We start from the raw sequence: 17,361 nt of genomic DNA, 5'->3' as shown, positions 1-17,361 counted from the left end.
AGGGTCTCAAAGCACTCAAAGCAGAGTGTTATCACATGGCAGCTCACACAAGGGCCATGACAAAGTCTTCCTGGGCACTTCGGACTCACCAGCAATGTCTTCCTGAGGCCGGTCGAGGTCTCTGGAAATGTAGCTCTCCTCAAGGAACGAACAGTGTGTTGCCCATCTGTAGGCACGCACAGACGGCCTCCGAGGGATCAACAAATGGGCCTCGAAGTTGCGCAGCTGGCCCACAGGGCTCTGGAGGTACTCAGTGAACTTGGAGGGGAAATGATGCATACCCGAGAGGGCAGGAGTCCTCAGAAGTGTACTTCCTTTATAATAAAGCATATAAGCCACTACGAACTCATGGAAAGAGCTGTATGCCTCCGTAGCTACATGGCTACTAAGGGCTTAAACTGGAGGCAAGTTCACACGCTGAGTTTCCTTTTAGTGCTAGAGCTTGTCAGGCTGACCACACCGCAGTCACGGAAGCACCTGGTTTAGACAGCAAATTCATTTTCTCCCCAGAAGCATTCTTACAGTGTTTACAGGCCTATCAACTGCAGGGAATGTCAGGCAGCTTCAAGGCAGCATGAATGCAGCCTTCAAAATGGGAAAGCACGGCTAGTTCCAGCAGGCCCCCGTTTCCATGGGCACACTCAGCATACCCCACTGTGGTTTCTAACAAGTCCAAAGAGACACAAGTTCCCCTGTGTGTCTTTCCCTGAATCAGCTTCTCGAAGTAGGGTGTTCTGCATCAAGCGAACTGCCTCAACCAAGGAACGCCGTAGCTGCTCCTCTGGGCCTGTGGCTATTCAAAAGCCTGCAGTGCCACAGGAAGAACAGGACTTAACCTGCAGTCAGAATGCAAGCCGACTTCCTCTAGGAGGCACGGTGATTTCAGGCAGGAGGTCCTAGATGGAATGCGAAGCCGAGGGTTACTCCGAGTGCTGCTCAGACTAAGGCAACGCCTAAGACTTCTACGCCATGTGGGACGTGCCAGAACGGTGTTTGTGAACGTGCCCGAGTGCTGAGGAAATTAAGACGCTTCAAAAGAGAGTGCAGTGCGTTTCCCTACGCTCGGCATGCACAGAGGGGCTCTAAAGGGCTACGGGACTGGATGTTGCTTAGCAGACCCAGGTGCGCCTGGGGCTACTCAGTGTTCCTGCCGGCAACAGGGTGCCCACGCTAGCCTCCTAGGTGTCCAGAAAACTGTGCTGCCGTTAAAGGTACGCAGAACACAGGCCACCGGCTCATGGAAACTGCTGCACACCTGCACTTCTGCACGGCAAATCAGGGCCTTACTTCCAGGCATGTGTTTCTGCTGGCTGTGCCGTCAGCGACACCGCATGGCAAGATGCTGACTTTCTCCTCGAGCAGAGTGACTCCGGGTACGAGGGTCTCAAAGCACTCAAAGCAGAGTGTTATCACATGGCAGCTCACACAAGGGCCATGACAAAGTCTTCCTGGGCACTTCGGACTCACCAGCAATGTCTTCCTGAGGCCGGTCGAGGTCTCTGGAAATGTAGCTCTCCTCAAGGAACGAACAGTGTGTTGCCCATCTGTAGGCACGCACAGACGGCCTCCGAGGGATCAACAAATGGGCCTCGAAGTTGCGCAGCTGGCCCACAGGGCTCTGGAGGTACTCAGTGAACTTGGAGGGGAAATGATGCATACCCGAGAGGGCAGGAGTCCTCAGAAGTGTACTTCCTTTATAATAAAGCATATAAGCCACTACGAACTCATGGAAAGAGCTGTATGCCTCCGTAGCTACATGGCTACTAAGGGCTTAAACTGGAGGCAAGTTCACACGCTGAGTTTCCTTTTAGTGCTAGAGCTTGTCAGGCTGACCACACCGCAGTCACGGAAGCACCTGGTTTAGACAGCAAATTCATTTTCTCCCCAGAAGCATTCTTACAGTGTTTACAGGCCTATCAAGTGCAGGGAATGTCAGGCAGCTTCAAGGCAGCATGAATGCAGCCTTCAAAATGGGAAAGCACGGCTAGTTCCAGCAGGCCCCCGTTTCCATGGGCACACTCAGCATACCCCACTGTGGTTTCTAACAAGTCCAAAGAGACACAAGTTCCCCTGTGTGTCTTTCCCTGAATCAGCTTCTCGAAGTAGGGTGTTCTGCATCAAGCGAACTGCCTCAACCAAGGAACGCCGTAGCTGCTCCTCTGGGCCTGTGGCTATTCAAAAGCCTGCAGTGCCACAGGAAGAACAGGACTTAACCTGCAGTCAGAATGCAAGCCGACTTCCTCTAGGAGGCACGGTGATTTCAGGCAGGAGGTCCTAGATGGAATGCGAAGCCGAGGGTTACTCCGAGTGCTGCTCAGACTAAGGCAACGCCTAAGACTTCTACGCCATGTGGGACGTGCCAGAACGGTGTTTGTGAACGTGCCCGAGTGCTGAGGAAATTAAGACGCTCCAAAAGAGAGTGCAGTGCGTTTCCCTACGCTCGGCATGCACAGAGGGGCTCTAAAGGGCTACGGGACTGGATGTTGCTTAGCAGACCCAGGTGCGCCTGGGGCTACTCAGTGTTCCTGCCGGCAACAGGGTGCCCACGCTAGCCTCCTAGGTGTCCAGAAAACTGTGCTGCCGTTAAAGGTACGCAGAACACAGGCCACCGGCTCATGGAAACTGCTGCACACCTGCACTTCTGCACGGCAAATCAGGGCCTTACTTCCAGGCATGTGTTTCTGCTGGGTGTGCCGTCAGCGACACCGCATGGCAAGATGCTGACTTTCTCCTCGAGCAGAGTGACTCCGGGTACGAGGGTCTCAAAGCACTCAAAGCAGAGTGTTATCACATGGCAGCTCACACAAGGGCCATGACAAAGTCTTCCTGGGCACTTCGGACTCACCAGCAATGTCTTCCTGAGGCCGGTCGAGGTCTCTGGAAATGTAGCTCTCCTCAAGGAACGAACAGTGTGTTGCCCATCTGTAGGCACGCACAGACGGCCTCCGAGGGATCAACAAATGGGCCTCGAAGTTGCGCAGCTGGCCCACAGAGCTCTGGAGGTACTCAGTGAACTTGGAGGGGAAATGATGCATACCCGAGAGGGCAGGAGTCCTCAGAAGTGTACTTCCTTTATAATAAAGCATATAAGCCACTACGAACTCATGGAAAGAGCTGTATGCCTCCGTAGCTACATGGCTACTAAGGGCTTAAACTGGAGGCAAGTTCACACGCTGAGTTTCCTTTTAGTGCTAGAGCTTGTCAGGCTGACCACACCGCAGTCACGGAAGCACCTGGTTTAGACAGCAAATTCATTTTCTCCCCAGAAGCATTCTTACAGTGTTTACAGGCCTATCAAGTGCAGGGAATGTCAGGCAGCTTCAAGGCAGCATGAATGCAGCCTTCAAAATGGGAAAGCACGGCTAGTTCCAGCAGGCCCCCGTTTCCATGGGCACACTCAGCATACCCCACTGTGGTTTCTAACAAGTCCAAAGAGACACAAGTTCCCCTGTGTGTCTTTCCCTGAATCAGCTTCTCGAAGTAGGGTGTTCTGCATCAAGCGAACTGCCTCAACCAAGGAACGCCGTAGCTGCTCCTCTGGGCCTGTGGCTATTCAAAAGCCTGCAGTGCCACAGGAAGAACAGGACTTAACCTGCAGTCAGAATGCAAGCCGACTTCCTCTAGGAGGCACGGTGATTTCAGGCAGGAGGTCCTAGATGGAATGCGAAGCCGAGGGTTACTCCGAGTGCTGCTCAGACTAAGGCAACGCCTAAGACTTCTACGCCATGTGGGACGTGCCAGAACGGTGTTTGTGAACGTGCCCGAGTGCTGAGGAAATTAAGACGCTTCAAAAGAGAGTGCAGTGCGTTTCCCTACGCTCGGCATGCACAGAGGGGCTCTAAAGGGCTACGGGACTGGATGTTGCTTAGCAGACCCAGGTGCGCCTGGGGCTACTCAGTGTTCCTGCCGGCAACAGGGTGCCCACGCTAGCCTCCTAGGTGTCCAGAAAACTGTGCTGCCGTTAAAGGTACGCAGAACACAGGCCACCGGCTCATGGAAACTGCTGCACACCTGCACTTCTGCACGGCAAATCAGGGCCTTACTTCCAGGCATGTGTTTCTGCTGGCTGTGCCGTCAGCGACACCGCATGGCAAGATGCTGACTTTCTCCTCGAGCAGAGTGACTCCGGGTACGAGGGTCTCAAAGCACTCAAAGCAGAGTGTTATCACATGGCAGCTCACACAAGGGCCATGACAAAGTCTTCCTGGGCACTTCGGACTCACCAGCAATGTCTTCCTGAGGCCGGTCGAGGTCTCTGGAAATGTAGCTCTCCTCAAGGAACGAACAGTGTGTTGCCCATCTGTAGGCACGCACAGACGGCCTCCGAGGGATCAACAAATGGGCCTCGAAGTTGCGCAGCTGGCCCACAGGGCTCTGGAGGTACTCAGTGAACTTGGAGGGGAAATGATGCATACCCGAGAGGGCAGGAGTCCTCAGAAGTGTACTTCCTTTATAATAAAGCATATAAGCCACTACGAACTCATGGAAAGAGCTGTATGCCTCCGTAGCTACATGGCTACTAAGGGCTTAAACTGGAGGCAAGTTCACACGCTGAGTTTCCTTTTAGTGCTAGAGCTTGTCAGGCTGACCACACCGCAGTCACGGAAGCACCTGGTTTAGACAGCAAATTCATTTTCTCCCCAGAAGCATTCTTACAGTGTTTACAGGCCTATCAAGTGCAGGGAATGTCAGGCAGCTTCAAGGCAGCATGAATGCAGCCTTCAAAATGGGAAAGCACGGCTAGTTCCAGCAGGCCCCCGTTTCCATGGGCACACTCAGCATACCCCACTGTGGTTTCTAACAAGTCCAAAGAGACACAAGTTACCCTGTGTGTCTTTCCTGAATCAGCTTCTCGAAGTAGGGTGTTCTGCATCAAGCGAACTGCCTCAACCAAGGAACGCCGTAGCTGCTCCTCTGGGCCTGTGGCTATTCAAAAGCCTGCAGTGCCACAGGAAGAACAGGACTTAACCTGCAGTCAGAATGCAAGCCGACTTCCTCTAGGAGGCACGGTGATTTCAGGCAGGAGGTCCTAGATGGAATGCGAAGCCGAGGGTTACTCCGAGTGCTGCTCAGACTAAGGCAACGCCTAAGACTTCTACGCCATGTGGGACGTGCCAGAACGGTGTTTGTGAACGTGCCCGAGTGCTGAGGAAATTAAGACGCTTCAAAAGAGAGTGCAGTGCGTTTCCCTACGCTCGGCATGCACAGAGGGGCTCTAAAGGGCTACGGGACTGGATGTTGCTTAGCAGACCCAGGTGCGCCTGGGGCTACTCAGTGTTCCTGCCGGCAACAGGGTGCCCACGCTAGCCTCCTAGGTGTCCAGAAAACTGTGCTGCCGTTAAAGGTACGCAGAACACAGGCCACCGGCTCATGGAAACTGCTGCACACCTGCGCTTCTGCACGGCAAATCAGGGCCTTACTTCCAGGCATGTGTTTCTGCTGGCTGTGCCGTCAGCGACACCGCATGGCAAGATGCTGACTTTCTCCTCGAGCAGAGTGACTCCAGGTACGAGGGTCTCAAAGCACTCAAAGCAGAGTGTTATCACATGGCAGCTCACACAAGGGCCATGACAAAGTCTTCCTGGGCACTTCGGACTCACCAGCAATGTCTTCCTGAGGCCGGTCGAGGTCTCTGGAAATGTAGCTCTCCTCAAGGAACGAACAGTGTGTTGCCCATCTGTAGGCACGCACAGACGGCCTCCGAGGGATCAACAAATGGGCCTCGAAGTTGCGCAGCTGGCCCACAGGGCTCTGGAGGTACTCAGTGAACTTGGAGGGGAAATGATGCATACCCGAGAGGGCAGGAGTCCTCAGAAGTGTACTTCCTTTATAATAAAGCATATAAGCCACTACGAACTCATGGAAAGAGCTGTATGCCTCCGTAGCTACATGGCTACTAAGGGCTTAAACTGGAGGCAAGTTCACACTCTGAGTTTCCTTTTAGTGCTAGAGCTTGTCAGGCTGACCACACCGCAGTCACGGAAGCACCTGGTTTAGACAGCAAATTCATTTTCTCCCCAGAAGCATTCTTACAGTGTTTACAGGCCTATCAAGTGCAGGGAATGTCAGGCAGCTTCAACGCAGCATGAATGCAGCCTTCAAAATGGGAAAGCACGGCTAGTTCCAGCAGGCCCCCGTTTCCATGGGCACACTCAGCATACCCCACTGTGGTTTCTAACAAGTCCAAAGAGACACAAGTTCCCCTGTGTGTCTTTCCCTGAATCAGCTTCTCGAAGTAGGGTGTTCTGCATCAAGCGAACTGCCTCAACCAAGGAACGCCGTAGCTGCTCCTCTGGGCCTGTGGCTATTCAAAAGCCTGCAGTGCCACAGGAAGAACAGGACTTAACCTGCAGTCAGAATGCAAGCCGACTTCCTCTAGGAGGCACGGTGATTTCAGGCAGGAGGTCCTAGATGGAATGCGAAGCCGAGGGTTACTCCGAGTGCTGCTCAGACTAAGGCAACGCCTAAGACTTCTACGCCATGTGGGACGTGCCAGAACGGTGTTTGTGAACGTGCCCGAGTGCTGAGGAAATTAAGACGCTTCAAAAGAGAGTGCAGTGCGTTTCCCTACGCTCGGCATGCACAGAGGGGCTCTAAAGGGCTACGGGACTGGATGTTGCTTAGCAGACCCAGGTGCGCCTGGGGCTACTCAGTGTTCCTGCCGGCAACAGGGTGCCCACGCTAGCCTCCTAGGTGTCCAGAAAACTGTGCTGCCGTTAAAGGTACGCAGAACACAGGCCACCGGCTCATGGAAACTGCTGCACACCTGCACTTCTGCACGGCAAATCAGGGCCTTACTTCCAGGCATGTGTTTCTGCTGGCTGTGCCGTCAGCGACACCGCATGGCAAGATGCTGACTTTCTCCTCGAGCAGAGTGACTCCGGGTACGAGGGTCTCAAAGCACTCAAAGCAGAGTGTTATCACATGGCAGCTCACACAAGGGCCATGACAAAGTCTTCCTGGGCACTTCGGACTCACCAGCAATGTCTTCCTGAGGCCGGTCGAGGTCTCTGGAAATGTAGCTCTCCTCAAGGAACGAACAGTGTGTTGCCCATCTGTAGGCACGCACAGACGGCCTCCGAGGGATCAACAAATGGGCCTCGAAGTTGCGCAGCTGGCCCACAGGGCTCTGGAGGTACTCAGTGAACTTGGAGGGGAAATGATGCATACCCGAGAGGGCAGGAGTCCTCAGAAGTGTACTTCCTTTATAATAAAGCATATAAGCCACTACGAACTCATGGAAAGAGCTGTATGCCTCCGTAGCTACATGGCTACTAAGGGCTTAAACTGGAGGCAAGTTCACACGCTGAGTTTCCTTTTAGTGCTAGAGCTTGTCAGGCTGACCACACCGCAGTCACGGAAGCACCTGGTTTAGACAGCAAATTCATTTTCTCCCCAGAAGCATTCTTACAGTGTTTACAGGCCTATCAAGTGCAGGGAATGTCAGGCAGCTTCAAGGCAGCATGAATGCAGCCTTCAAAATGGGAAAGCACGGCTAGTTCCAGCAGGCCCCCGTTTCCATGGGCACACTCAGCATACCCCACTGTGGTTTCTAACAAGTCCAAAGAGACACAAGTTCCCCTGTGTGTCTTTCCCTGAATCAGCTTCTCGAAGTAGGGTGTTCTGCATCAAGCGAACTGCCTCAACCAAGGAACGCCGTAGCTGCTCCTCTGGGCCTGTGGCTATTCAAAAGCCTGCAGTGCCACAGGAAGAACAGGACTTAACCTGCAGTCAGAATGCAAGCCGACTTCCTCTAGGAGGCACGGTGATTTCAGGCAGGAGGTCCTAGATGGAATGCGAAGCCGAGGGTTACTCCGAGTGCTGCTCAGACTAAGGCAACGCCTAAGACTTCTACGCCATGTGGGACGTGCCAGAACGGTGTTTGTGAACGTGCCCGAGTGCTGAGGAAATTAAGACGCTTCAAAAGAGAGTGCAGTGCGTTTCCCTACGCTCGGCATGCACAGAGGGGCTCTAAAGGGCTACGGGACTGGATGTTGCTTAGCAGACCCAGGTGCGCCTGGGGCTACTCAGTGTTCCTGCCGGCAACAGGGTGCCCACGCTAGCCTCCTAGGTGTCCAGAAAACTGTGCTGCCGTTAAAGGTACGCAGAACACAGGCCACCGGCTCATGGAAACTGCTGCACACCTGCACTTCTGCACGGCAAATCAGGGCCTTACTTCCAGGCATGTGTTTCTGCTGGCTGTGCCGTCAGCGACACCGCATGGCAAGATGCTGACTTTCTCCTCGAGCAGAGTGACTCCGGGTACGAGGGTCTCAAAGCACTCAAAGCAGAGTGTTATCACATGGCAGCTCACACAAGGGCCATGACAAAGTCTTCCTGGGCACTTCGGACTCAGCAGCAATGTTGTCCTGAGGCCATTCGAGGTCTCTGGAAATGTACCTCTCCTCAAGGAACGTACAGTGTGTTGCCCGTCTCCAGGCACGCACAGAGGGCCTCCAAGGGATCAACAAATGGGCCTCGAAGTTTCGCAGCCGGCACACAGGGCTCTGGAGGTACTCAGTGAACTTGGAGGGGAAATGATGCATACCCGAGAGGACTAGGAGTCCTCAGAAGTGTACTTCCTTTAAAATAAAGCATATAAGCCACTAAGAACTCATGGAAAGAGCTGTATGCCTCCGTAGCTACATGGCTACTAAGGGCTTAAACTGGAGGCAAGTTCACACGCTGAGTTTCCTTTTAGTGCTAGAGCTTGTCAGGGTGACCACACCTCAGTCACGGAAGCACCTGGTTTAGACAGCAAATTCATTTTCTCCCCAGAAGCATTCTTACAGTGTTTACAGGCCTATCAAGTGCAGGGAATGTCAGGCAGCTTCAAGGCAGCATGAATGCAGCCTTCAAAATGGGAAAGCACGACTAGTTCCAGCAGGCCCCCGTTTCCATGGGCACACTCAGCATACCCCACTGTGGTTTCTAACAAGTCCAAAGAGACACAAGTTACCCTGTGTGTCTTTCCTGAATCAGCTTCTCGAAGTAGGGTGTTCTGCATCAAGCGAACTGCCTCAACCAAGGAACGCCGTAGCTGCTCCTCTGGGCCTGTGGCTATTCAAAAGCCTGCAGTGCCACAGGAAGAACAGGACTTAACCTGCAGTCAGAATGCAAGCCGACTTCCTCTAGGAGGCACGGTGATTTCAGGCAGGAGGTCCTAGATGGAATGCGAAGCCGAGGGTTACTCCGAGTGCTGCTCAGACTAAGGCAACGCCTAAGACTTCTACGCCATGTGGGACGTGCCAGAACGGTGTTTGTGAACGTGCCCGAGTGCTGAGGAAATTAAGACGCTTCAAAAGAGAGTGCAGTGCGTTTCCCTACGCTCGGCATGCACAGAGGGGCTCTAAAGGGCTACGGGACTGGATGTTGCTTAGCAGACCCAGGTGCGCCTGGGGCTACTCAGTGTTCCTGCCGGCAACAGGGTGCCCACGCTAGCCTCCTAGGTGTCCAGAAAACTGTGCTGCCGTTAAAGGTACGCAGAACACAGGCCACCGGCTCATGGAAACTGCTGCACACCTGCACTTCTGCACGGCAAATCAGGGCCTTACTTCCAGGCATGTGTTTCTGCTGGCTGTGCCGTCAGCGACACCGCATGGCAAGATGCTGACTTTCTCCTCGAGCAGAGTGACTCCGGGTACGAGGGTCTCAAAGCACTCAAAGCAGAGTGTTATCACATGGCAGCTCACACAAGGGCCATGACAAAGTCTTCCTGGGCACTTCGGACTCACCAGCAATGTCTTCCTGAGGCCGGTCGAGGTCTCTGGAAATGTAGCTCTCCTCAAGGAACGAACAGTGTGTTGCCCATCTGTAGGCACGCACAGACGGCCTCCGAGGGATCAACAAATGGGCCTCGAAGTTGCGCAGCTGGCCCACAGGGCTCTGGAGGTACTCAGTGAACTTGGAGGGGAAATGATGCATACCCGAGAGGGCAGGAGTCCTCAGAAGTGTACTTCCTTTATAATAAAGCATATAAGCCACTACGAACTCATGGAAAGAGCTGTATGCCTCCGTAGCTACATGGCTACTAAGGGCTTAAACTGGAGGCAAGTTCACACGCTGAGTTTCCTTTTAGTGCTAGAGCTTGTCAGGCTGACCACACCGCAGTCACGGAAGCACCTGGTTTAGACAGCAAATTCATTTTCTCCCCAGAAGCATTCTTACAGTGTTTACAGGCCTATCAAGTGCAGGGAATGTCAGGCAGCTTCAAGGCAGCATGAATGCAGCCTTCAAAATGGGAAAGCACGGCTAGTTCCAGCAGGCCCCCGTTTCCATGGGCACACTCAGCATACCCCACTGTGGTTTCTAACAAGTCCAAAGAGACACAAGTTCCCCTGTGTGTCTTTCCCTGAATCAGCTTCTCGAAGTAGGGTGTTCTGCATCAAGCGAACTGCCTCAACCAAGGAACGCCGTAGCTGCTCCTCTGGGCCTGTGGCTATTCAAAAGCCTGCAGTGCCACAGGAAGAACAGGACTTAACCTGCAGTCAGAATGCAAGCCGACTTCCTCTAGGAGGCACGGTGATTTCAGGCAGGAGGTCCTAGATGGAATGCGAAGCCGAGGGTTACTCCGAGTGCTGCTCAGACTAAGGCAACGCCTAAGACTTCTACGCCATGTGGGACGTGCCAGAACGGTGTTTGTGAACGTGCCCGAGTGCTGAGGAAATTAAGACGCTTCAAAAGAGAGTGCAGTGCGTTTCCCTACGCTCGGCATGCACAGAGGGGCTCTAAAGGGCTACGGGACTGGATGTTGCTTAGCAGACCCAGGTGCGCCTGGGGCTACTCAGTGTTCCTGCCGGCAACAGGGTGCCCACGCTAGCCTCCTAGGTGTCCAGAAAACTGTGCTGCCGTTAAAGGTACGCAGAACACAGGCCACCGGCTCATGGAAACTGCTGCACACCTGCACTTCTGCACGGCAAATCAGGGCCTTACTTCCAGGCATGTGTTTCTGCTGGCTGTGCCGTCAGCGACACCGCATGGCAAGATGCTGACTTTCTCCTCGAGCAGAGTGACTCCGGGTACGAGGGTCTCAAAGCACTCAAAGCAGAGTGTTATCACATGGCAGCTCACACAAGGGCCATGACAAAGTCTTCCTGGGCACTTCGGACTCAGCAGCAATGTTGTCCTGAGGCCATTCGAGGTCTCTGGAAATGTAGCTCTCCTCAAGGAACGTACAGTGTGTTGCCCGTCTCCAGGCACGCACAGAGGGCCTCCAAGGGATCAACAAATGGGCCTCGAAGTTTCGCAGCCGGCACACAGGGCTCTGGAGGTACTCAGTGAACTTGGAGGGGAAATGATGCATACCCGAGAGGACTAGGAGTCCTCAGAAGTGTACTTCCTTTAAAATAAAGCATATAAGCCACTAAGAACTCATGGAAAGAGCTGTATGCCTCCGTAGCTACATGGCTACTAAGGGCTTAAACTGGAGGCAAGTTCACACGCTGAGTTTCCTTTTAGTGCTAGAGCTTGTCAGGGTGACCACACCTCAGTCACGGAAGCACCTGGTTTAGACAGCAAATTCATTTTCTCCCCAGAAGCATTCTTACAGTGTTTACAGGCCTATCAAGTGCAGGGAATGTCAGGCAGCTTCAAGGCAGCATGAATGCAGCCTTCAAAATGGGAAAGCACGACTAGTTCCAGCAGGCCCCCGTTTCCATGGGCACACTCAGCATACCCCACTGTGGTTTCTAACAAGTCCAAAGAGACACAAGTTACCCTGTGTGTCTTTCCTGAATCAGCTTCTCGAAGTAGGGTGTTCTGCATCAAGCGAACTGCCTCAACCAAGGAACGCCGTAGCTGCTCCTCTGGGCCTGTGGCTATTCAAAAGCCTGCAGTGCCACAGGAAGAACAGGACTTAACCTGCAGTCAGAATGCAAGCCGACTTCCTCTAGGAGGCACGGTGATTTCAGGCAGGAGGTCCTAGATGGAATGCGAAGCCGAGGGTTACTCTGAGTGCTGCTCAGACTAAGGCAACGCCTAAGACTTCTACGCCATGTGGGACGTGCCAGAACGGTGTTTGTGAACGTGCCCGAGTGCTGAGGAAATTAAGACGCTTCAAAAGAGAGTGCAGTGCGTTTCCCTACGCTCGGCATGCACAGAGGGGCTCTAAAGGGCTACGGGACTGGATGTTGCTTAGCAGACCCAGGTGCGCCTGGGGCTACTCAGTGTTCCTGCCGGCAACAGGGTGCCCACGCTAGCCTCCTAGGTGTCCAGAAAACTGTGCTGCCGTTAAAGGTACGCAGAACACAGGCCACCGGCTCATGGAAACTGCTGCACGCCTGCGCTTCTGCACAGCAAATCAGGGCCTTACTTCCAGGCATGTGTTTCTGCTGGGTGTGCCGTCAGCGACACCGCATGGCAAGATGCTGACTTTCTCCTCGAGCAGAGTGACTCCGGGTACGAGGGTCTCAAAGCACTCAAAGCAGAGTGTTATCACATGGCAGCTCACACAAGGGCCATGACAAAGTCTTCCTGGGCACTTCGGACTCACCAGCAATGTCTTCCTGAGGCCGGTCGAGGTCTCTGGAAATGTAGCTCTCCTCAAGGAACGAACAGTGTGTTGCCCATCTGTAGGCACGCACAGACGGCCTCCGAGGGATCAACAAATGGGCCTCGAAGTTGCGCAGCTGGCCCACAGGGCTCTGGAGGTACTCAGTGAACTTGGAGGGGAAATGATGCATACCCGAGAGGGCAGGAGTCCTCAGAAGTGTACTTCCTTTATAATAAAGCATATAAGCCACTACGAACTCATGGAAAGAGCTGCATGCCTCCGTATCTATATGGGTACTAAAGACCTAAGCTGGAGGCAAGTTCACACGTTGAGTTTCCTTTTAGCGCTAGAGCTTGTCAGGGTGACCACACCGCAGGCGCAGAAGCACCTGGTTTAGACAGCAAATTCATTTTCTCCCCAGAAGCATTGTTACAGGGTTTACAGGCCTGTGAAGAGCAGGGAATGTCAGGCAGCTTCAAGGCAGCATGAATGCAGCCTTCAAAATGGGAAAGCACGGCTAGTTCCAGCAGGCCCCCGTTTCCATGGGCACACTCAGCATACCCCACTGTGGTTTCTAACAAGTCCAAAGAGACACAAGTTCCCCTGTGTGTCTTTCCCTGAATCAGCTTCTCGAAGTAGGGTGTTCTGCATCAAGCGAACTGCCTCAACCAAGGAACGCCGTAGCTGCTCCTCTGGGCCTGTGGCTATTCAAAAGCCTGCAGTGCCACAGGAAGAACAGGACTTAACCTGCAGTCAGAATGCAAGCCGACTTCCTCTAGGAGGCACGGTGATTTCAGGCAGGAGGTCCTAGATGGAATGCGAAGCCGAGGGTTACTCCGAGTGCTGCTCAGACTAAGGCAACGCCTAAGACTTCTACGCCATGTGGGACGTGCCAGAACGGTGTTTGTGAACGTGCCCGAGTGCTGAGGAAATTAAGACGCTTCAAAAGAGAGTGCAGTGCGTTTCCCTACGCTCGGCATGCACAGAGGGGCTCTAAAGGGCTACGGGACTGGATGTTGCTTAGCAGACCCAGGTGCGCCTGGGGCTACTCAGTGTTCCTGCCGGCAACAGGGTGCCCACGCTAGCCTCCTAGGTGTCCAGAAAACTGTGCTGCCGTTAAAGGTACGCAGAACACAGGCCACCGGCTCATGGAAACTGCTGCACACCTGCACTTCTGCACGGCAAATCAGGGCCTTACTTCCAGGCATGTGTTTCTGCTGGCTGTGCCGTCAGCGACACCGCATGGCAAGATGCTGACTTTCTCCTCGAGCAGAGTGACTCCGGGTACGAGGGTCTCAAAGCACTCAAAGCAGAGTGTTATCACATGGCAGCTCACACAAGGGCCATGACAAAGTCTTCCTGGGCACTTCGGACTCACCAGCAATGTCTTCCTGAGGCCGGTCGAGGTCTCTGGAAATGTAGCTCTCCTCAAGGAACGAACAGTGTGTTGCCCATCTGTAGGCACGCACAGACGGCCTCCGAGGGATCAACAAATGGGCCTCGAAGTTGCGCAGCTGGCCCACAGGGCTCTGGAGGTACTCAGTGAACTTGGAGGGGAAATGATGCATACCCGAGAGGGCAGGAGTCCTCAGAAGTGTACTTCCTTTATAATAAAGCATATAAGCCACTACGAACTCATGGAAAGAGCTGCATGCCTCCGTATCTATATGGGTACTAAAGACCTAAGCTGGAGGCAAGTTCACACGTTGAGTTTCCTTTTAGCGCTAGAGCTTGTCAGGGTGACCACACCGCAGGCGCAGAAGCACCTGGTTTAGACAGCAAATTCATTTTCTCCCCAGAAGCATTGTTACAGGGTTTACAGGCCTGTGAAGAGCAGGGAATGTCAGGCAGCTTCAAGGCAGCATGAATGCAGCCTTCAAAATGGGAAAGCAAGGCTAGTTCCAGCAGGCCCCCGTTTCCATGGGCACACTCAGCATACCCCACTGTGGTTTCTAACAAGTCCAAAGAGACACAAGTTCCCCTGTGTGTCTTTCCCTGAATCAGCTTCTCGAAGTAGGGTGTTCTGCATCAAGCGAACTGCCTCAACCAAGGAACGCCGTAGCTGCTCCTCTGGGCCTGTGGCTATTCAAAAGCCTGCAGTGCCACAGGAAGAACAGGACTTAACCTGCAGTCAGAATGCAAGCCGACTTCCTCTAGGAGGCACGGTGATTTCAGGCAGGAGGTCCTAGATGGAATGCGAAGCCGAGGGTTACTCTGAGTGCTGCTCAGACTAAGGCAACGCCTAAGACTTCTACACCATGTGGGACGTGCCAGAACGGTGTTCGTAAACGTGCGCGAGTGCTGAGGAAATTAAGACGCTCCAAAAGAGAGTGCAGTGCGTTTCCCTACGCTCGGCATGCACAGAGGGGCTCTAAAGGGCTACGGGACTGGATGTTGCTTAGCAGACCCAGGTGCGCCTGGGGCTACTCAGTGTTCCTGCCGGCAACAGGGTGCCCACGCTAGCCTCCTAGGTGTCCAGAAAACTGTGCTGCCGTTAAAGGTACGCAGAACACAGGCCACCGGCTCATGGAAACTGCTGCACACCTGCGCTTCTGCACGGCAAATCAGGGCCTTACTTCCAGGCATGTGTTTCTGCTGGGTGTGCCGTCAGCGACACCGCATGGCAAGATGCTGACTTTCTCCTCGAGCAGAGTGACTCCGGGTACGAGGGTCTCAAAGCACTCAAAGCAGAGTGTTATCACATGGCAGCTCACACAAGGGCCATGACAAAGTCTTCCTGGGCACTTCGGACTCACCAGCAATGTCTTCCTGAGGCCGGTCGAGGTCTCTGGAAATGTAGCTCTCCTCAAGGAACGAACAGTGTGTTGCCCATCTGTAGGCACGCACAGACGGCCTCCGAGGGATCAACAAATGGGCCTCGAAGTTGCGCAGCTGGCCCACAGGGCTCTGGAGGTACTCAGTGAACTTGGAGGGGAAATGATGCATACCCGAGAGGGCAGGAGTCCTCAGAAGTGTACTTCCTTTATAATAAAGCATATAAGCCACTACGAACTCATGGAAAGAGCTGCATGCCTCCGTATCTATATGGGTACTAAAGACCTAAGCTGGAGGCAAGTTCACACGTTGAGTTTCCTTTTAGCGCTAGAGCTTGTCAGGGTGACCACACCGCAGGCGCAGAAGCACCTGGTTTAGACAGCAAATTCATTTTCTCCCCAGAAGCATTGTTACAGGGTTTACAGGCCTGTGAAGAGCAGGGAATGTCAGGCAGCTTCAAGGCAGCATGAATGCAGCCTTCAAAATGGGAAAGCAAGGCTAGTTCCAGCAGGCCCCCGTTTCCATGGGCACACTCAGCATACCCCACTGTGGTTTCTAACAAGTCCAAAGAGACACAAGTTCCCCTGTGTGTCTTTCCCTGAATCAGCTTCTCGAAGTAGGGTGTTCTGCATCAAGCGAACTGCCTCAACCAAGGAACGCCGTAGCTGCTCCTCTGGGCCTGTGGCTATTCAAAAGCCTGCAGTGCCACAGGAAGAACAGGACTTAACCTGCAGTCAGAATGCAAGCCGACTTCCTCTAGGAGGCACGGTGATTTCAGGCAGGAGGTCCTAGATGGAATGCGAAGCCGAGGGTTACTCTGAGTGCTGCTCAGACTAAGGCAACGCCTAAGACTTCTACACCATGTGGGACGTGCCAGAACGGTGTTCGTAAACGTGCGCGAGTGCTGAGGAAATTAAGACGCTCCAAAAGAGAGTGCAGTGCGTTTCCCTACGCTCGGCATGCACAGAGGGGCTCTAAAGGGCTACGGGACTGGATGTTGCTTAGCAGACCCAGGTGCGCCTGGGGCTACTCAGTGTTCCTGCCGGCAACAGGGTGCCCACGCTAGCCTCCTAGGTGTCCAGAAAACTGTGCTGCCGTTAAAGGTACGCAGAACACAGGCCACCGGCTCATGGAAACTGCTGCACACCTGCGCTTCTGCACGGCAAATCAGGGCCTTACTTCCAGGCATGTGTTTCTGCTGGGTGTGCCGTCAGCGACACCGCATGGCAAGATGCTGACTTTCTCCTCGAGCAGAGTGACTCCGGGTACGAGGGTCTCAAAGCACTCAAAGCAGAGTGTTATCACATGGCAGCTCACACAAGGGCCATGACAAAGTCTTCCTGGGCACTTCGGACTCACCAGCAATGTCTTCCTGAGGCCGGTCGAGGTCTCTGGAAATGTAGCTCTCCTCAAGGAACGAACAGTGTGTTGCCCATCTGTAGGCACGCACAGACGGCCTCCGAGGGATCAACAAATGGGCCTCGAAGTTGCGCAGCTGGCCCACAGGGCTCTGGAGGTACTCAGTGAACTTGGAGGGGAAATGATGCATACCCGAGAGGGCAGGAGTCCTCAGAAGTGTACTTCCTTTATAATAAAGCATATAAGCCACTACGAACTCATGGAAAGAGCTGCATGCCTCCGTATCTATATGGGTACTAAAGACCTAAGCTGGAGGCAAGTTCACACGTTGAGTTTCCTTTTAGCGCTAGAGCTTGTCAGGGTGACCACACCGCAGGCGCAGAAGCACCTGGTTTAGACAGCAAATTCATTTTCTCCCCAGAAGCATTGTTACAGGGTTTACAGGCCTGTGAAGAGCAGGGAATGTCAGGCAGCTTCAAGGCAGCATGAATGCAGCCTTCAAAATGGGAAAGCAAGGCTAGTTCCAGCAGGCCCCCGTTTCCATGGGCACACTCAGCATACCCCACTGTGGTTTCTAACAAGTCCAAAGAGACACAAGTTCCCCTGTGTGTCTTTCCCTGAATCAGCTTCTCGAAGTAGGGTGTTCTGCATCAAGCGAACTGCCTCAACCAAGGAACGCCGTAGCTGCTCCTCTGGGCCTGTGGCTATTCAAAAGCCTGCAGTGCCACAGGAAGAAC

Source organism: Leucopleurus acutus, assembly GCF_964270905.1.
Source record: "Leucopleurus acutus genome assembly, chromosome: 19".
Classification (NCBI taxonomy): Eukaryota; Metazoa; Chordata; class Mammalia; order Artiodactyla; family Delphinidae; genus Leucopleurus; species Leucopleurus acutus.
Note: the sequence above shows the minus strand (reverse complement) of the source record.